Source organism: Rhinopithecus bieti, unplaced genomic scaffold (assembly GCF_001698545.2).
Source record: "Rhinopithecus bieti isolate Rb0 unplaced genomic scaffold, ASM169854v2 scaffold_60980, whole genome shotgun sequence".
NCBI lineage: Eukaryota > Metazoa > Chordata > Mammalia > Primates > Cercopithecidae > Rhinopithecus > Rhinopithecus bieti.
The window spans coordinates 50,618-70,065 of NW_016823480.1; the positions used below are offsets into that span (position 1 = coordinate 50,618).

A 19,448-nucleotide genomic window follows, 5' to 3' on the forward strand; every position below is an offset into this window, starting at 1 on the left:
TTAAAGGCTAGCTTATTTATAGTGAATAGCCACATAGAAATGATCACTATAAATTCATTTGTTACTTGAAAGAAACTACTTTCATTTAGATTTTATGAGGGAATCCATTAAAAGAAATATCAAACAATTGCTGCAGAGTTGGCTCCGTGGGGTCTGTGGAAGCTATGCCTGTCTCCACCCACTTGTCTTCAGGATGCCCTTTTTGAGTGGGAAAGTCACCATTTGCAATCCACTTAGGGAATTGGTCAATTTGTTTTTTTCATTTTTTTATGTACTTTCATTCTAGCAATTTGGTTTAAACCATAGTAAATCTATTGTATTTCTTTCTACTTTTTGTTATAGTGCATATTATTTTATGGTATTGATACTATCAATGTTTAGGTAAAAAATACAAACTATAAAATATGACATTTTCTTACCAGGAAAAATAAAAATATGTCAGTAACTTCTGAGGCTAGAAGGAGGTATATATAAATGAAGCTAGAGGCTATGAGAAATCATGTGTTCATTAAGAAGCATCTGAATTATACCAGTTGGAGACCATCTTATCAGAAATTCATATGTGTAAGAGGTGTATGAATATTTTATTGAGAAAAATGGTGGGTCAAAAAGGGTCCAAGGCGTGACATAAGAATGACAGATACAAACCAAGCATACAGGCTTTATTAATATCTACTCTTATTTTCATTTTGTCAGCAGTTCTTCCTAATGTTTCAGTTACATGATATAATTTTAGGAGAATTAAGCTTAGTAGCTCAAACTTATAGAATTAATTGCATTAAGCCTCAGTTACAATTACTGATTTATTAGCCTTTTAATGGTTTGTGGTACAATGGTACAGGGAAGATGGTTAGGCCACAAGCATTTGCTAGTTCACCAATGCAAGCTAATGTGGATAAAATTCCTTTTGTGACACACTGATGAAAGCCAGTCTTCATCTGGCCTACAAACAAGGTAAACTTATAACTTATCATCCAAAGTAGAAGAATTTTGAGAGTAAATATGGTTGCTAATAATTAAATTAGGAATAGGCAACCTCACATTGTCAGATTTCATGAGAAATAAAATGCCCTTAAAATACTTCTTGTAAAACTCTTTGTTCTTCTATAGTTGGTAGCAGAAAATTACATTTACTTAACATAGGCTTGGCCAAGAAACATACTTTTACTGTAGAAAAAAAACTGGAAAACTTTTAATCTAGTACCAGTAAATGTTGAGCTATGGAAAGAAACATTTGCATTGTTTTTATTTTAATAAACCTAAGCCTGAGCTTAAGGAGCCATTTCTGATCTATTTAAACCAGATTCTAAGTAATGGATGTATTTCTCTCTTCTACTCTCTTCTAACGTTACAGTGATTCAGAATGTGTCATAGAGTGGAGCCAGAAAGAGAAACCCGTAAAAGACTGACCATAGAGACTTCAGGAGTTTGTCAATCCTGCAGAGAAAATGCCTATAGGAAAAAAAGCAAAAGTTGAACACAGAAAGGAGCAGTCAGGATGGCAACACAGAGATAAAAGAAGCCACAATTTCTCTCCTTTCAAGATATGGAACCATGCATAAGATTGACTTGCCTCTGGGCTGTGGAAGATCTGAAATGCTGTCCAAAGAAGAGGCCAGAGGATTTCCTCAACCCAGTGGGTAAAGTAAAAATCTATCAATTGGATTTTGATGGCAGGGAGTGGGAATTTATTCACTTTATATTCTTTTTATGGCTTTCACTGTTCATTATATTTCTTTTAAATTAACTGGTAGAAAGCATGCCTGACCTGTGCATCAGATATTTTCAGGAGGGCGAGTTGGAGATTGGAAATGGGGTAGGGATTTGAAGGGCGAGATTAGACAGCCAGTTTCAACCCTACCTGAATATTAGAATTGCCAGAGGAGCCCAGACTCCACTCATTGTGATGTCTTAATTAATTGCCTTGGAGTGGAACCTGAATAATCTATTTTTTTTTAAAGTTTCTCAGTTATGATGTGTAGCCAGGCTGGGAACCCTTGAGTTACAATATATGACAACACAGCGATAATCCATGAAAGCAATTCCCAACAGGAATCTAGTGTTAAGCCTACATAGCTTTACTTAAAGCTCTGTAGTTCATTACCTTGGTTATTTAGGTGCAGCTGTGCTGCTGATAGTCTCTCAACTTTTGTTGATATGAACAAGACTTTAGTTTGCTTTCACTCTTAGAGGACAGTTTCTTTGGGTATAATCTAGGTTGACAAGTTTTCTATTTCATCCCCTTAAAAATATCATCCCATTGTCTTCTGGTCTTCATGGTTTTGTGTAGGAATCAGCTGTTATTACCTTTGTTCTTTTGTAATTAATGTGGGTTTTATTTTCCTTCTAGCCTCATTTAAGATTTTCCCTTTATTACTTATTTTCAGCAATTAGATTACAATGTACCTTGGTTTTGTTTTGTTTGTGTGTTCCTGGAATTTGTTGAGCACCTCAAATCTGTTGTTTTATAGTTTTCATCACATTTTTGGTCACTATTTCTTCAAATATTTTTATTTCCTGCCTGCTTCTTCTATAGGACTCTAATTATATGTTGTCTTAGTCCATTTTGTGTTGTTATAAAAGAATACTACAGACTGGATAATTTACAAAGAACAGGTTTTTTTTCTCATGGATCCAGAGGCTGGGAAATCCAAAATTGAAGGGCTGCATCTGGCAAGGACCTTCTTGCTGTATCATAACATGGTGGAAAGCATCACAGGACAATAGCGTGTATGCATGTGAGAGAGGAAGGGGGGCCAAACTTGTCATTTTATCAAGAATTCAATCTCATAATAACTAACTTACTCCTGAGAGATAATGGCATTAATACATTCATGATGGCAGAGCCCTCATGACCTAATCATGTCTTAAAATTTTCTCTTCTCAATACTGTTGCATTGAGGATTAGGTTTTCAGCACATGAATGTTGAAGGACACATTCAAACCATAGCACAGGTTTATTAAACTATTTGATATGGCCCCAAAGCTCACTGAGGATATATTTATTTATTTATTTATTCATTTTTGAGATCGAGTCTTGCCTGTCACCCAGGCTAGAGTGTAGTGGCATGATCTTGGCTCACTGCAACCTCTGTCTCCTGGGTTCAAGCAACTCTCCTGCCTCACCCTGCCGAGGAGCTGGGACTACAGGCGCACGCTGCCACACCCAGCTAATTTTTTTGTATTTTAGTAGTGACGGGATTTTACCATGTTGCTCAGGCAATCCACCCACCTTGATCTCCCAAAGTGCTGGGATTACAAGTGTGAACCACTATGCCTGGCCTTCTGCTGTGTCATATATGCTATTAATCCTACCCAGTGTATTTTTCATTTAAGATTGTGTCTTTAATCCCTGTAAATTCCATTTGAGTGTTCAAAAATATCTTCCATTTTATCTTCTCAGTCTGTTCATGTATTTCTTTACAATCCTTAAGCATATTCATAGAATTTATCTTAGCAGTTTAAAAGTCCTTGCTTTCTTTTTAAATCATTTCTGCTATTTCTGGGTCTAGTTTTATTTCTGCTGGTTATGGATCATGTTTTTCTGTTTCTTTTCATGCCTGATATTTTATTTTGTATTTTAAAATTTATATCTGTTATTTTTTAAGAATTTTATTTCAATTCAGGGATACATGTGCAAGATGTGCAGGTTTGTTACATAGGTAAATGTGTATCAAGGGGGTTGTTTTATAGATTATTTCATCAGCCAGGTATTAAGCCTAGTATCCATTAGTTATTTTTCCTGATACTCTTCTCCTCCAACCTTCTGCCCTCTGGTAGGCCCCAGTGTGCATTGTTCCTATTTATGTGTCCATATGTTCTCATCATTTAGCTTCCACTTATAAGTCAGAACACGTGGCATTTGTTTTTCTGTTCTTAGGTTAGTTTGCTAAGGATGATGGCCTCCAGCTCTATCCATGTCCCTGCAAATGACATGATCAATTTTCCTTTTATGGCTGCATAGTATTCCATGGTGTATATGTACCACATCTGCTTTATCCAGTCTATCACTGATGGGACATTTAGGTTGATTCCATGTCTTTGCTACTGTGAATAGTGCTACACTGAGCATATGTATGCATTTATCTTTATAATAGAAGGATTTATAGTCCTTTGGGTATATACCCAGTAAGAGATTGATGGGTTGAATGCTATTTCTGTCTCTAGGTCTTTGAGGAATCACCACACTGTCTTCCACAATGNTTCTCATCATTTAGCTTCCACTTATAAGTCAGAACACGTGGCATTTGTTTTCTGTTCTTAGGTTAGTTTGCTAAGGATGATGGCCTCCAGCTCTATCCATGTCCCTGCAAATGACATGATCAATTTTCCTTTTATGGCTGCATAGTATTCCATGGTGTATATGTACCACATCTGCTTTATCCAGTCTATCACTGATGGGACATTTAGGTTGATTCCATGTCTTTGCTACTGTGAATAGTGCTACACTGAGCATATGTATGCATTTATCTTTATAATAGAAGGATTTATAGTCCTTTGGGTATATACCCAGTAAGAGATTGATGGGTTGAATGCTATTTCTGTCTCTAGGTCTTTGAGGAATCACCACACTGTCTTCCACAATGGTTGAACTAATTTACACTCCCACAAACAGTGTAAAAGTGTTTCTTTTTCTCCACAACCTCACCAACATCTATTATTTTTTGGCTTTTTAATAACAGCCTTTCTGACTGGTGTGAGATGGTATCTCATTGTGGTTTTGATTTGCATTCCTCTAAAGATCAATGATGTTGAGCTTTTTAAAATATGATTGCTGGCCGTGTGTATACCTTCTTTAGAAAACTGTCCATTCATGTCCTTTGCCCATGTTTTAATGGGGTTCTTTCTTGTAAATTTGTTTAAATTCCTTATAGATGCTGGATATTAGACCTTTGTCAGATGCATAGTTTGCAAAACTTTTCTCCCATTCTGTAGATTGTCTGTTTGCTCTGTTGATAGTTTCTTTTGCTGTGCAGAAGCTCTTTAATTAGATCCCATTGATCCCATTTGTCAATTTTTGCTTTTGTTGCAGTTGCTTTTGGCATCTTTGTCACAAACTCTTTGCCTATTCTTATGTTCAGGATGGTACTGCCTAGGTTGTCTTCCAGGGTTTTTATAGTGTTACTCTTTACATTTAAGTCTTTACTCTATCTTGAGTTGACTTTTGTATATGGTGTAGGGAAGGGGTCCAGTTTCAATACTCTGTATATGGCTAGCCAGTTCTCCCGGCATTCATTAAATAGGGAACCCTTTCCCCATTGCTTGTTTTTGTTGGCTTTATTAAAGATCAGATGGTTGTAGATGTGTGGTCTTATTTCTGGGTTCTGTATTCTGTTCCATTGGTTTACGTGTCTGTTCTTGTACCAGTACTATGCTGTTTTGGTTAGGTTACTGTAGCCCTGTAGTATAGTTTGAAGTCAGGTAACATGATGCCTCCGGATTTGTTCTTTTTGTTTAGGATTGCCTTGGGTTTTGGGCTCTTTTTTTGGTTTCATATGAATTTTAAAATAGTTTTTTTCTGGTTCTGTGAAGAATGTTAGTGATAGTTTAGTGGCAATAGCATTAAATCTGTAAATTGCTTGTGGCAGTATGGCCATTTTAACAATACTGATTCTTTCTATCCATGAGCATGGAATGTTTTTCTATTTGTGTGTCATCTCTGATTAATTTGAGCAGTGTTTTGTAATTCTCCTGTAGAGATCCTCCACTTCTCTTGTTAGTGATATTCCTAGGTATTTTATGCTTTTTGGGGCAATTGTGAATGGGAGTTCATTCATGATTTGCATGCCTAATAATTCTAAAATTATGTCCTACATTGTGAGTTTTATGTTTTGCTGAAATTATTTGTATTCCTTTAAAGAGTATTGGGTTTTATTCTGGTGTGTAGTTTAGTAACTTGAAGGTAAATTTGAAACTTTTAAGACTTAATTTTAAGCTTTGTTAGGTGTGCCCAGAGAAGCCTTTATCCTGGGATTAATTTAGCTCCAATATTAAGGCATGACCCTTCTGTGGACTGTATCCAATGACCCATGTTAGGAGGTTTCTTCATTCTGGCTTGTGGAAACCTAAGCTATTTTCACTTCTGTGAGAGCTCTGAGAAGTTGTTTGTTTTATAGTTTTCCTCAGTCTTTGGTAGTTTCTTATCATTCATGTGTAGGTCAGTATTCAGCCAAAGACTTGAGAAGATCCCTATGCAGAACTCTTGAGCTCTCTATGAAGTTCTGCTATGCAATGAATTGTATATCATAAAATTTATGTATTGAAGCCCTAATCCCTAATGTAATGGTATTTGGAGATGGGGCCTTTGGGAGACAGTTAGTCTAGATGAGGTCAGAAGATGGTGCTCTCAAGTGTGACCCCCTCACCCTTTCCTTCTCCCTCCCCCGCTCCTCTCTCTGCCATGTTAAGGTGCAGCAAGAAGGCAGTGATCTGCCAAACAGGAAGAGAGCCCTTATCAGAACCTGGCATCCTGATCTCAGACTTCTAGCTTCTAGAACTTTGAGAAAATAAATCCCTGCTGCCTAAGCCATCCAACCACGGTATTTTGTTTTGACAGCCTGAGCTGAATCAAGTTGTCTTCTCTTTGGTTTTGAATCTGCAAGTTATAGGAGTCTCCACCTTCCCAAACTTTGATCACTGTTCCTTAATTTGGAACTCACTCCTTGACTGTGATCTGAAAACTGTTTGAAGGTGTTAACTTAGCGTTCACTGATTATTTAAGTGCATTTGTTTCCCTTTTCTCAGGGATCACATTCTGTTGCCCCGAGTCTGAAACCTTTGTTTTATATACTTTATCTGGTTTTCTTGGTTATGGTGGAGTGGCAATTCCTATGGCAGCTGATCCTTTATAGGCAGAAACCCTGTCTTTTTAATACAATCTCATTTTATGTTATTGCTTCTGGATGTTGAATGATAGTTTGAAACATTCCTCTCTCTCCCAGGTAATAGAGGAATTTACCCATGTCTTAGTCTAATAGTTCTGTAGTTTTCTTTTTAATAAATTTAGTATATTTAACAAATTAGTATATGATGAATATTTTATCCCTAAAATTCTTTTGCCTTAATGTGGAAGTTATTAATCCTCATTCTGTATCGTAAGTACCTAGGGAACTTTTAGAAACATCCAGGCACAGGCCTCACTTTTGGAAGTTAATCGGTGGGGGTAAGACATTGGTAACTTAAAAACATTTTCCAAAATTATTATAATGGGTAAACAGGCCTGAGAACTATTAAAGTCTTCTTTTTTCTTTGTGATATTAATCCAGCACCTTCGACCAGCCCTGATACTTTCTTTCCAATATTAATTATACAGGCTTTCATTTGGTTAGTTTTGCCTGTGTAGTTTTTCTATGCTTTAAGTGTCTAACTTTTTCTGTTCCTTATATTTTAAACTTGTCTTTTTGTTTACTTGTCTTTTATAAGTAGCATAGACCTGGATTTTAAAACAATTCGCTAATTTGAAATGTTTATCTCTTTGCTGGCATGTTTAGTCCATTTACCTTTATTGTTATTTCTAATATTTTAGATTTACTTCTACTACTTAGTATTTTATCTGTGTACTGCTTTTCCTATATCACCTTTTTCTTCCGTTCTGATTTTCTATCTTCTGAATTTATTACAGTCAAAAAAAAATTTCACACCCCGCCCCACCAACATCTGGTTTGGAAGTCAAACACACACTTCCATTCTTTTTGTGATTACATTTGAAATTATTATGGAATATACCTAAAGCCTAAAGTTAATAAATATCTTAACCTCCTTCTGAATTTTGGAAAGACCTTAGAAGACTTGAATTCTAATCATATGTTTGCATTGTCTATCTAATTTTGCCCAATATTTTAAGTCTATCATATTTTAAGCACCACAAATTAGATATTATTTCATACAGATACATTTTAGATTTATTAATCATGTTTACCAAGAAGACATGGAAAGACAAAAGTAAGTACTGAGAGTTAATGTGTAGAAGAGTGGCAAATGAATTTGAATACCAAAATAGAATTATAAAATAGTTACACACCTTCTCTGTATGAAAACAAAAATTTGTGGTTACCACCTAAAGACAAAGAATTGTTATAGAATGTTTTCTGATGACATCAGATCAGCCTAAGGCTAAAACAGAAAATACTTGGCATTTTTATCAAGAAAATGAAAATCTAAACAATATATTCTATAACATTATCATAGTATTTTCACCTGAAAACTGGAAGAGTATAGTCAATTCTAATGCATATCAAGAGAGATATAGTAGATCAATGACCAAAGATGTGTTTCTGGCTTTTGGTAATAATAGCTGTCATATAAAGGACAATTGGGAAACTTCAATCTAGCAGGTTAAGGCTAAAGACAGACATGACTAAAATTTATAAATTAAGCAGTGTATAGGGTAATACATGATCTTCATCAAACTGTGAAGGAACAGTGTGTCATTCTTTAAAACTTGTTCCTGCATTTAAGCAAATGAAGGATGTAGTTTTGAAAGATGTGTGGAGCTTAATAAATGGGGGCAGTTGTAAATGAATTCGTAATTATTTGAGTGAATTTAGGAATGGCAAAGCTACAAGGAGATAGAAAAAAGAAGCTGGAATATACACATGAATATATGAATGTGCACATGCATGTGTGTGTACGCACACATACACAGATATGCACATACACACAACCGCATCATGTCACTTGGAACAATTTGAAACAGCAGAATACTACATTGTATTGTCCAGTTTTGCAATTTCTACATTTTGATGTTGCAGTGAGAGAATGAAAATGTATTTTGGAACAGATATCAACATCACACACTGGGGCCTATCATGGGGAGGGGGGAGGGGGGAGGGATTGCATTGGGAGTTATACATGATATAAATGATGAATTGATGGGTGCTGACGAGTTGATGGGTGCAGCACACCAACATGGCACAAGTATACATATGTAACAAACCTGCACGTTATGCACATGTACCCTAGAACTTAAAGTATAATAAAAAAAAAAAGAAAAGAAAAAAAGAAAAAAAGGAAAAGAAAAGTCATACTGTATTGGTGGGACTTGAGTTAATCAATCATTGAGAGAAGGCTAAAGAGTGAAGAGGGTAAGGCATTTCAAGATACCTGCCAGACAGTGGGGGTTGAGAAAACAGGGAGCCTGAATGTAGCCAGTTTGAATAATAGGTCCTTGTTACTACATGAGCACTGAATTGAAAGCTTCCTGAGAGTTGGAATAGTGAAAGATAAGAGGATAGGCTCTAGTCCAGTGGAGCCCAACAGAACTATTACTTGTACCAGTTATTAAAAAGACAAAAAATAACAGATGCTGGCAAGGCTGTGGAGAAAAGAGTATACTTATAAACAGTGGAAATGTAAATTAGTTCAGCCACTGTGGAAAGCGGTTTGGAGATGTCTCAATGAACTTAAAACGGAACTACCATTTCACTTAGCAATCCCATTACTGGGTATATACCCTAAGGAAAAGAAATCATTTTACAGAAAAAGACACATGCACTCATGTTCACCGCAGCACCATTAACAATAGCAAAGCCATGGAATCAATCTAGGTGCCCATCAGTAGTGGATTGGGTAAAGAAAATGTGGTACATATATACCACGGAATGCTATGCAGTCACAAAAATAGTGAAATCATGTTCTTTGCAGCAACATGGATGCAGTTGGAGGTCATCGTCTTAAGCAAATTAATGCAGGAACAGAAAACCAAATACGGCATGTTCTCATTTATAAGTGGAAGTTAAACTTTGGGTACATATGACATAAAGATGAGAACAGTAGTCACTGGGGACTACTAGAGGGAGGAAGGAGGAAGGGGGGAAAGGGCTGAAAAACTGTGGGGTACTATGCTTAGTACCTGGGTGATGGGTTCAGTCATACCCCAAACCTCAGCATCATGCAATATACCCATTAACCAACCTGCACATGTACTCCTTGAATCTAAAACAAAAGTTGAAATTATTGCTTTAGCTGCCATCTTGCGTCCCCGCGTGTGTGCGCCTAATCTCAGCTGGTCCACCCGAGACCCCCTGAGCACCAACCCTAGTCCCCCGCGCGCCCCCTTATTCGCTCCGACAAGATGAAAGAAACAATCATGAACCAGAAAAAACTCGCCAAACTGCAGGCACAAGTGTGCATTGGTGGGAAAGGAACTGCTCGCAGAAAGAAGAAGGTGGTTCATAGAACAGCCACAGCAGATGATAAAAAACTTCAGTTCTCCTTAAAGAAGTTAGGGGTAAACAATATCTCCGGTACTGAAGAGGTGAATATGTTTACAAACCAAGGAACAGTGATCCACTTTAACAACCCTAAAGTTCAGGCATCTCTGGCAGCGAACACTTTCACCATTACAGGCCATGCTGAGACGAAGCAGCTGTCAGAAATGCTACCCAGCATCTTAAACCAGCTTGGCGCAGATAGTTTGACTAGTTTAAGGAGACTGGCCGAAGCTCTGCCCAAACAATCTGTGGATGGAAAAGCACCNTACTAATATGTTTTTATTGAACCCAATATATCTAAAATATTTCCATATGTAGTCAACATAAAAAATTACCAATGAGATATTTTACAGTCTTGTTTTTATACCAAGTCTTCAAAGTCTAATTTTACACTTATAGCATATATTAGTTTGGAAGCTAAATATTCATCAGAAATACTTGATCTGTATTTAGATTTCATAAATTTCATAAATTTATGGTTGAAAAGTATATTCATATACTCAATAACCAAATTAACTATTGGTTTTAAAATTAAATTTAAATTAATTTAATGAAATTTAAAAATGTTGTTTCCCAGTTGCATTAGCTATATTTTAAATGCTCATTGGCTGTATATGGCTATTGGACAGTGAAGCTCTAGTGCCTGATTTTTCAAAACCTGCCTGCAAGTTAACCACTTCCTAGTTATTTGAACATGTTACTTAACCTTTCTAAGTCTTGGTTTCCTTACTTGTCAAGTGAACTAATAATATTACCTGGTTCATAGGAATATTTTGAAGGTTAAATCAGATAACCCATGTAATGCACATAACGCAATGCCTTGCACATACCAAGTGCTAATTTTGGGTTATTATTTTGACAGTCAGAAACCTAGGGATGAGAACAAGACTGGACTTAGGAAGAATGAAAAGATCTGTCTTGAGCATCCTGACTTTAAGGTGAAGATGGTGAATCTAACTGAAGAAGAGGATTAGAATTTAGGTGAAGGGGTTAGGCCCAGAGACAGTGCAGGAGAATAGAGCCTTATGGATGTTTTTATGACTGGCTATAGCAGGGATCATTCACTTTTCTTCCTTTCCAACCAGACTGTAAAGCATTTGATGGTTCCTAGATGTGGTTAGTGCAACTTAGAAACTGATCAGATTTTGGCTGGGCACAGTGGCTCACGTCTGTAATCCCAGCACTTTGGGAGGCCGAGGCGGGGAGATCACCTAAGGTCAGCGGTTGGAGACCAGTCTGGCCAACATGGCGAAACCTCATCCTACTGAAAATACAAAAATTAATGAGGCGTGATGGTGCACGCCTGTAATCCCAGCTTCTTGGGAGGCTGACGCAGGAGAATCGCTTGAACTCAGGAAGTGGAGGTTGCAGTGAGCCGAGATGTCACCGATGCACTCCAGCCTGGGCGAGACTCTCCACAAACAAAACAAAACAAAACAAAAAAAAAAACCTGATTCGATTTTAAGTGCCTGCGGTTGTGCCTGCAGAATAGTCATTTAAGAAATGCCTATTAAATGAACAAATTGGAACCACTAAGGATTAAATATAACAAGGGAATAGAAAATTGAATACCAAAAATAAGTGTTTTAGAGGGCTTTGGCTGATTACTACCTGATCATATGCTTCTAAAGTAATGGCAGTTCAAATAAACACTTTAGGTATACTTTCAGATATTTGATAAGGATGAAAAGCATCAATTTTGGCCAAAAGTTTGGTGTATAAGAGTGACTCTGAGATATTAAAAAAAAATTCTTCATTCTCAAAAGGGCACTGTTATAATTCAAGTTAATACAGTCTTTGTTGTTGTTCCTTCTCATTATTTGCATTTTAAGTCCATCTCTATGTTTTGAGATTTTGAAGACTATGAAAGTCATATGAAAGGTAAGTCATATGAAAGGTATAAAAAAGATTACCCGGTACTCCTCCTTCCTAGCAAATCTTTCTCAACAGTTATGCGTCAGAGAAATCTATTAGTGGACAACAAAGAGGCAATCTAGTTGGTGTGACGTCGCTTCCCCATTTGGTGACACTTTTCTATAGCATTCTTCAGGCTATCTCATTTGACACTTTGGAACAGCTGCCAAGTCCTTTCCTGCTCCCTGTAAACAAGGCTGTCATTCACAGAGCTTTACCTTACCTTGCGTAGGGAATGGAGGTTAATGACTTTGGAAATGGAAAACAGAACAGCCATGAAAAGGACTTTTAATACCAGGAGAATTATAGGAGAATAATTGAATCAAATAAAATAAGAATATAAATAGACCGTGTTACAAGCTGCATTTGTTAAAAGGTTTCATATCAGTTGAAGTTTTGTGTTACCTGGGAAGAGTAATAAAAAGAAATAAAATAGATTGAAAAAATGGTTACCCTTGAGAAGCTATTTCTGACTTTTTGGCAGGATTCCCTTGTGGCTGCTGATGCCCATATAGTGTGTCTCATTCCTACTTTCTTTTCAACTTCAATTCTGCTTTACAAGTAAGACTTCTGATAGTTTTTTTTCCCCTTAGAGTGTCTTTGATTTATCATTTAGTTTAGTGGCTAAAGAAATGAGACAAGCCTCTGTATCTGGGGAAATACTGACATTTTTAGGCTTCTGATAGGTGGCCTTTTAAGGTCAACTACTCTAAGAGGAATCAAGAGCATTTTTTTTTTTTTGGGCAGATCCTGTTCAATCTGTATCTGAAGATACTAGAAACAGGAATGAGAAGAGTAGAGAAGGATATTGTGTGGATGTTTGTCTCCTCCAAATCTCATATTTAAATGTAATTTCCAACGTTGGAGGTGTTTGGATCATGGACGGTGATCTCTTATGAATGGCTTAGCACCATCCCCTTGGTGATAAGTGAATTCTCACTCTGACTTCACGTGATATCTGGTTGTTTCAAAGAGTGTGGCCCCTCCCTTTCTCTCTCTCTTTTGCTCCTGCTCTCATCATGTGACATGCTGGCTCCCTGTAACCTTCCACCATTATTGAAAGCTTCCTGAAACTGCACCAGAAGCCAAACAGATGTCAGTGCCATGCTTCCTGCACAGCCTGCAGAACCCAGAGCCAATTAAACCTCTTTTCTTTGTAAGTTACCCAATTTCAGATGTTCCTCTAGAGCAACACAAAAATGGCCTAATACAAGGACTTTTAAGAAAGAAATACAATCTCACACATACACATATACAACTATGCAGCTGATGGAGAAGGAGATGGAGAGATTTTGCATCACAGTGTTTAATAAGCTTCTTAAATGCAAAGCACACTGATAACATATGTACCTTTTACAAAAGACTGGCCAGTTTGCTTATAAAGGTCTTTTTATTTTGTAGCTCTTAAACTGAATATTCCTTGATTCTATGTGTGTCATATGGCATTACCATTATTATTAATTCAACAAATAGTAATAAAAGCTTAATATATTCAGAATATTGTTCTAGACACCGGATTTAGAATAAAAAATGAAGAAGACATGGTCATTTGCTTGCAGAGTTTGTATCTCTAGTAACGGTAGCGATGCACTAGACAAATTTACAATTAAAAAGTATAAAAAATGTATTTAAAAAAGGAGAGAAGAGGAAATCTGGTTAAGAAATTAGGTAATACTTAATCTCAAATAGGAGGGATAATAAGAAACTAATCTGGCAAAGAACCTGGTAGATGGGACAGGGGTGGGGGCTTACTTTAGGCCAATTGAAATTGGGGAAATTTTTAATGCAGCAACAGATAACTAATATACTATTATGTTCTTTCCACTCTACAAGCTGCCTATTATCTGAGAGCTGTTAAATATTTACAATTCACAATGGTAATTATGAAGGTCCAAGGTTGGAAATCCCTTAATTTGTTCTTGTAAAGGAAAAGTCCATGTGATTATAGTTTATAAGTGGGGTGAATGACACTGGGTGAGGTTGGAGATGTAGTCAGGGAGTTGTGAGCTTATTACTGAGCTGAAGTGTCATTTTTTTAGATGATTTTTCTGGCTACTGTGTGAAGAGTGGATTAGCAGGAGGCAAAACTGAAAAAGGGAGCTATTAAGTATTATAGATGAAAGATGATGGTGGCTTATACTAGGTTGGTGGCATTGAACATAGAGGTAAGTGTATGAATTCAAGACACATTTTGGAGGTAGAGGACTTGTTATTGGGTTGAATATGGATAGAGGGCTTGGGAGAACAAGAAATCAAGGATAACACCCCAGTTAGTTTCAGACTTGAGTATCTATGTGGATGGGGATGCCAGGGACAGTAATGTTTTGGGAATGGAGAGTTCTTTTGTAGATATGTTAAGTTTAACATGTGCGTGTGACAACTGGAGACCTCAACTTAACTGTTGGATATGTGAATCAAGAGGCATAAATGTGGGATTCTTTGGCATTTATATGGATTGTCACGTGTTGGAAGTAGATGAGCAACTTGGAGTAGAGGAGAGAGATGGCACTGGACTGAGTCCTGAGAAATAGTAACATTTAGAAAGCAGGCAGAAGAGGACGAGTCAGAAAAGGAGACTGAGCAGAAGTCTCCAGAGAGGTAGGAGGAAGACTGAGATGGTGTGGTGTCCTAGGAACCAAGGGAGGAGAGAATGTTCATAGGATGGAATGATTACCTGATTGGATGTGGGATTAAGATAAAGATAAGGAAGCTTCCACTGTAAATGGTGAAAGATGATAATTAATACTGATAAATACAATATCAGTATAATAATGGGGCCAAAACCCAACTAGAATGAATAAAGGCAAAAATGAAAGATGGCAAAATAGAGAAATAAAAAATAAACATCTGCTTTGGAGGTTTTGCCCAGGAAGATTAGAGAAATGGGGTTAAGGAAGGGTATTTTTAGAATAGTGGCATCAAGGCATATTGATATATTTCTGAAATTAATATAAACAGGGACGAATTGATGATGCAAGAAAGAGAGAGTAGGAACTATTGGAAGTAAAATTCTTTAGTAGTTGAGAGGGCATGGGGTATTAAGGTATTGGCCATATATAGAGAGGAATATGGATGGGACTTTGATTGTGGATACAGATGTAGATTGATTGGTGGGTTTGGTGAGAAGAGAGTGAGAATGTCTTTGATTGCTTCAATTTTCATAGCGAGGTCCCTGATAATAATGACATAAATAAAGGAAAGAAGGATACTTAAAGCCAGTTGCTGGAGTCTTTAGTAAATGAGGGAAAAGGCCAGGAGAACAGTGAATGTCAGTAATAATAAACTTTTCCATGAATATATCTCTCTTCTTGGATGTTTTGCTTTCACAATGTAAAGGATAAAATATGCTAATTTTTTCTTCTCTATGATTTCCCTCCTGTGTGCCTCTTTGTTTTTTAGTAGCATTATAAGACTCTTGGGAAGTCTGACCAGAGCATATGGAGAAACATGAGTAGGTTCATTTACAGTTAGTTTAACCAGAGAGCTGAAAGTAGTGTCTAACAGTATCTCTCTGCTTCAATGAACATTTGGAGCCTCCACCAGAAGGAAAATGATATGACTGAATTTAATTGCCTTGGTGATGAAAGCAGTAAAAATTTACCTGAGAAGTTATCTTAAGTTAAAATGCTATATCCTGCCCTTATGATGTTTCAAAACCAACAGAAACTCCTAGAGTTAAGAGAAAAAAACTGGCAAAAATATATAATATTTAATTTTTTTCTTCTTAAATGGAGAAATGTAAACCAAAGTCATACCCACACAGAGTGATTAATGTTTGAATTTTAACCCATGTGTCCTGGAAAACAATTGTAAATATAACAGTAGTGAGATAGAGGCAGGTTTTCGAGTGTAAAGAGCAAAAATATGTACTAGTTATCCATAATGGCATAACAGACTTCCCCAAACCCATAGCTTAAAATAATTTATTATTTCACTATTTATGTGGGTCAGGAATTAAGAAGTGGTTTAGTTGGATGATTCTGGGTCTTGGTCTCTCATGAGGTTTAATCAGGCTGGGGTTGTTAGCTGGGGCTGCAGTCTCGTCTGAAAGCTCAAGCAGGGAAGGATATGCTTCCAAGCTTACTCACGGAGTTGATAGCAGACCTCAGTCCCTGGGCACATAGGCCTCTTCATAGTCTTCATGAATGTCATATGGCTTTCAGCTAGTTTCCCTGGAGTGAGTGATGGGAGAGGGAGGGAAGGGAGGAGGGGATTACATAAGGATGTGAATACCAAGAGGTGAGAATCACTGGAGATGATTGTGGAGGCTGGCTATCACAGTGGTTTTCAAATACACAATATCCTCATCATTTGGCTGTGTAATTTTGGAGAAGTCAGTTAACATTTTTGAGATGCAATTTTCTCATCTGGTAGACCTCTAGCAATTTTTCTTGCTCTAAAAAAATTAACATATTCCCTAAACATTGTTTATACAGGTGGCTAAAAAGTGAAATTGCAGTTTTCATCTACCTTCTTAACTATGTATTTTTCAGTGTTGATGGGTAACTTTGGCAAGATTATAGAAAATTTATAAGGGAATGTATACTAGTCAATCAACCGTAGAGAAGAGTTTTCAAATTCTGTGAAGATATTTTAAAGCAGAAGATTCAAAATGATATTTGAGAATAGTTAAATCACCGACTATCATTCATATGTAGGCTACCATTACCTTTTTTAAATAACAGATTTATTGATATATATTTACATACTATATCCACTTACAGTGTAGAATTTAATGTTTTTTGACACATTCACTGGAGTGTGCAATCTTCCTCACAGTCGATTTTAAAATGTTTTCATCCTTCAAAAAGAAACCCCATACCCATTAGCAGTCGTTTCTCGTTATAACTATTGTCCCCCACCATTAATCTACTTTCATCTCTGTAGAATTGCCTATTCTGGACTTTTCTTATAACTTGAATAATATAATAGGCAATCTTTTGTGTCTAGTTTCTTTTGGGTAGTATGTTTTCAAGATTCACCCATGTTGTGGTACATATTGGTACTACATTCTTCTTATTGCTGAATAATACTCCTTTGTAGGATACACCACATTTTACTTGTTCATTCAACAATGGATAAATGCATTGATGAATAAGTGATTTGATTCCACTTTTTGGCTATTATGAATAATGTTGCTATGAACATTAATATACAAGTTTTTGTGTGAACGTGCATTTTCATTTCTCCAGCATATATATTTAGGAGTGGGATTGCTGGTTCATATGGTAATTCTGTTTTTAATATTTTGAGGAGCTGTCAAACTGTTTTCCAAAGCAGTTGCACCGTTTTACATTCCTCCCAGCAATGTGTGAGACTCCAATTTCTGCACTTCCATGCTAATTGTTTTGTCTGTCTTTTCATTACAGTCATGCTAGTGGATGTGAAGTGGTATTTCCTTGCATTTCCCTAATGGCTAATAATAATCTTTTTATGAGCTTGTGGGCCACTTGTTATCTTCTTTGGATATATGTCTTTTGAAATTCTTTACCCCCTTTCTTTTTATTTGGTTTAGTATATATCTGTGCTTTCTTTTTTGATTTTTTAAAATAAATTTTGTTGTATATATTTAAGGTATACAACATGATGTGATGGGATATACATAGTAAAAGTTACTATAATGAAACAAATTAACATATCTATTATTTCACATAGTTACCCTTTTTTTTGTTTTTTGTGGTGAGAGCCTGTAAAACCTATTCATTTAGCATGAATCGCATATACAGTACAATTTTATTACCTATAGTCTTCACATGATACATTAAATATCTAGACTTGTTCATCAGACATATATTCTACTCTGTATTTTCTGACCTACATCTCTCCATTTCCTTACCCACAACATGCCCTTGGCAACCACTGTTTCATTTTCTATTTCTGTATATTTGAATTTTTAAAAAAGATTTCACATCTACGTGAAATCATGCAATATCTTTCTTTCTGTGTCTGGTTTATTTTACTTAGTGTAATTTCTTCTAAGCTCATCCATGTTGTGATGAATGACAACATATCATTCCTTTTTAGGGTCGAATAATATTCCATTGTATATATGTACTACAGTTTCTTTACACATTTGTCCATTGATGGACACTTAGATTGTTTCCATATCTTGGCTGTTGTGAATAATGCTGCAGTAAATATGGGAGTGCAGATATCTTTATGAGGAGGTGATTTCATTTCCTTTGGGTGTATTCCCATAACGGGGATTGATGCTAGTTCTAGTTTTAATTCCTTTCATTGCCTCCATATTGTTTCTCATAATGGCTGTACCAAGCTACATTCCTACTGATAGTGTATAAGAATTCCTTTTTCTCTTTACCTCACTAACATTTGTTATCTTTTGACTTTTTGATAATAACCATCATAACAGATGTAATGTGGTATCTCATCATGATTTTGATTTGCATTCCCCAATGATTAGTGATGTTAAGCACCTTTTCACATTACCGCTTGGCCATTTTTATGTCTTCTTTGGGGAAATGTCTATTCAGATCCTTTGCCCATTTTTAAGTCAGATTATTATTTTTTCCACTATTGAATATATGAGTTCTTTATATATTTTGACTATTAACTCCTTATCAGATTTATGGTTTGCAAATTTTTTTTTCCAAACCATAAGCTGCCATTTCATTTCATTGATTGATTCTTTTATTATGTAGAAGCTCATACAAGTCTGGTTGAACATACACATATCAGTCAATGTGATACATCAAATTAACAGAATGAAAGGTAAAACCACGTGATCACCTCAACTGACATTGAAAAGCTTTTGACAAAGTCCAACATTCTTTCTTGATAAAACTCTCAACAGTGTTAAAGTTAATAAATTCAGTAAAGATACAAAATGTGAGATACAAAATGAATATACAAAATCAGTAGCATTTTGTATGTGAATAATTATCTAACTGAAAAAGACACCAAGAAAACAATTCCATTTATGATAGCATAAAAAATTCCTAGGGATAAATCTAAGCAAGGAATTAGGATATCTACACATTGGAAACTATAAAGCATTGAAAGAAATTGATGAAGACACAAATAAATAGAAAGATGTCCTGTGCTCATGGAGCAGAAGAATTAATATGATTAAAATGCCCATATTACTCAAAGTAATTACAAATTTAATGCAAGTCCTATCCAAATCCTAATGGCATTCTTTACAGAAATAGAAAAAACAATCCTAAATTTAATATGGAAACAAAAAAGAACGTGAATAGCCAAAACAATTTTGAGAAAGAAAACACTGGAGGCACCACATTTCCTGATTTAAAATATATTACAAAGCTATAGCTCATCACAACAGTATGGTGCTGACATAAAAAC

The 19,448-nt window shown here is 36.0% G+C and overlaps 1 pseudogene across 1 annotated transcript; it reads left to right on the forward strand.

Annotated features, from left to right (window-relative positions):
- The first annotated feature begins 9,962 nt into the window (after nt 1-9,962).
- On the forward strand, nt 9,963-10,483 carry LOC108521679 (transcription factor BTF3 pseudogene; annotated as a pseudogene). The gene has a single exon (XR_001883240.1). The product of XR_001883240.1 is annotated as a transcription factor BTF3 pseudogene (transcript).
- Nucleotides 10,484-19,448: the final 8,965 nt, after the last annotated feature.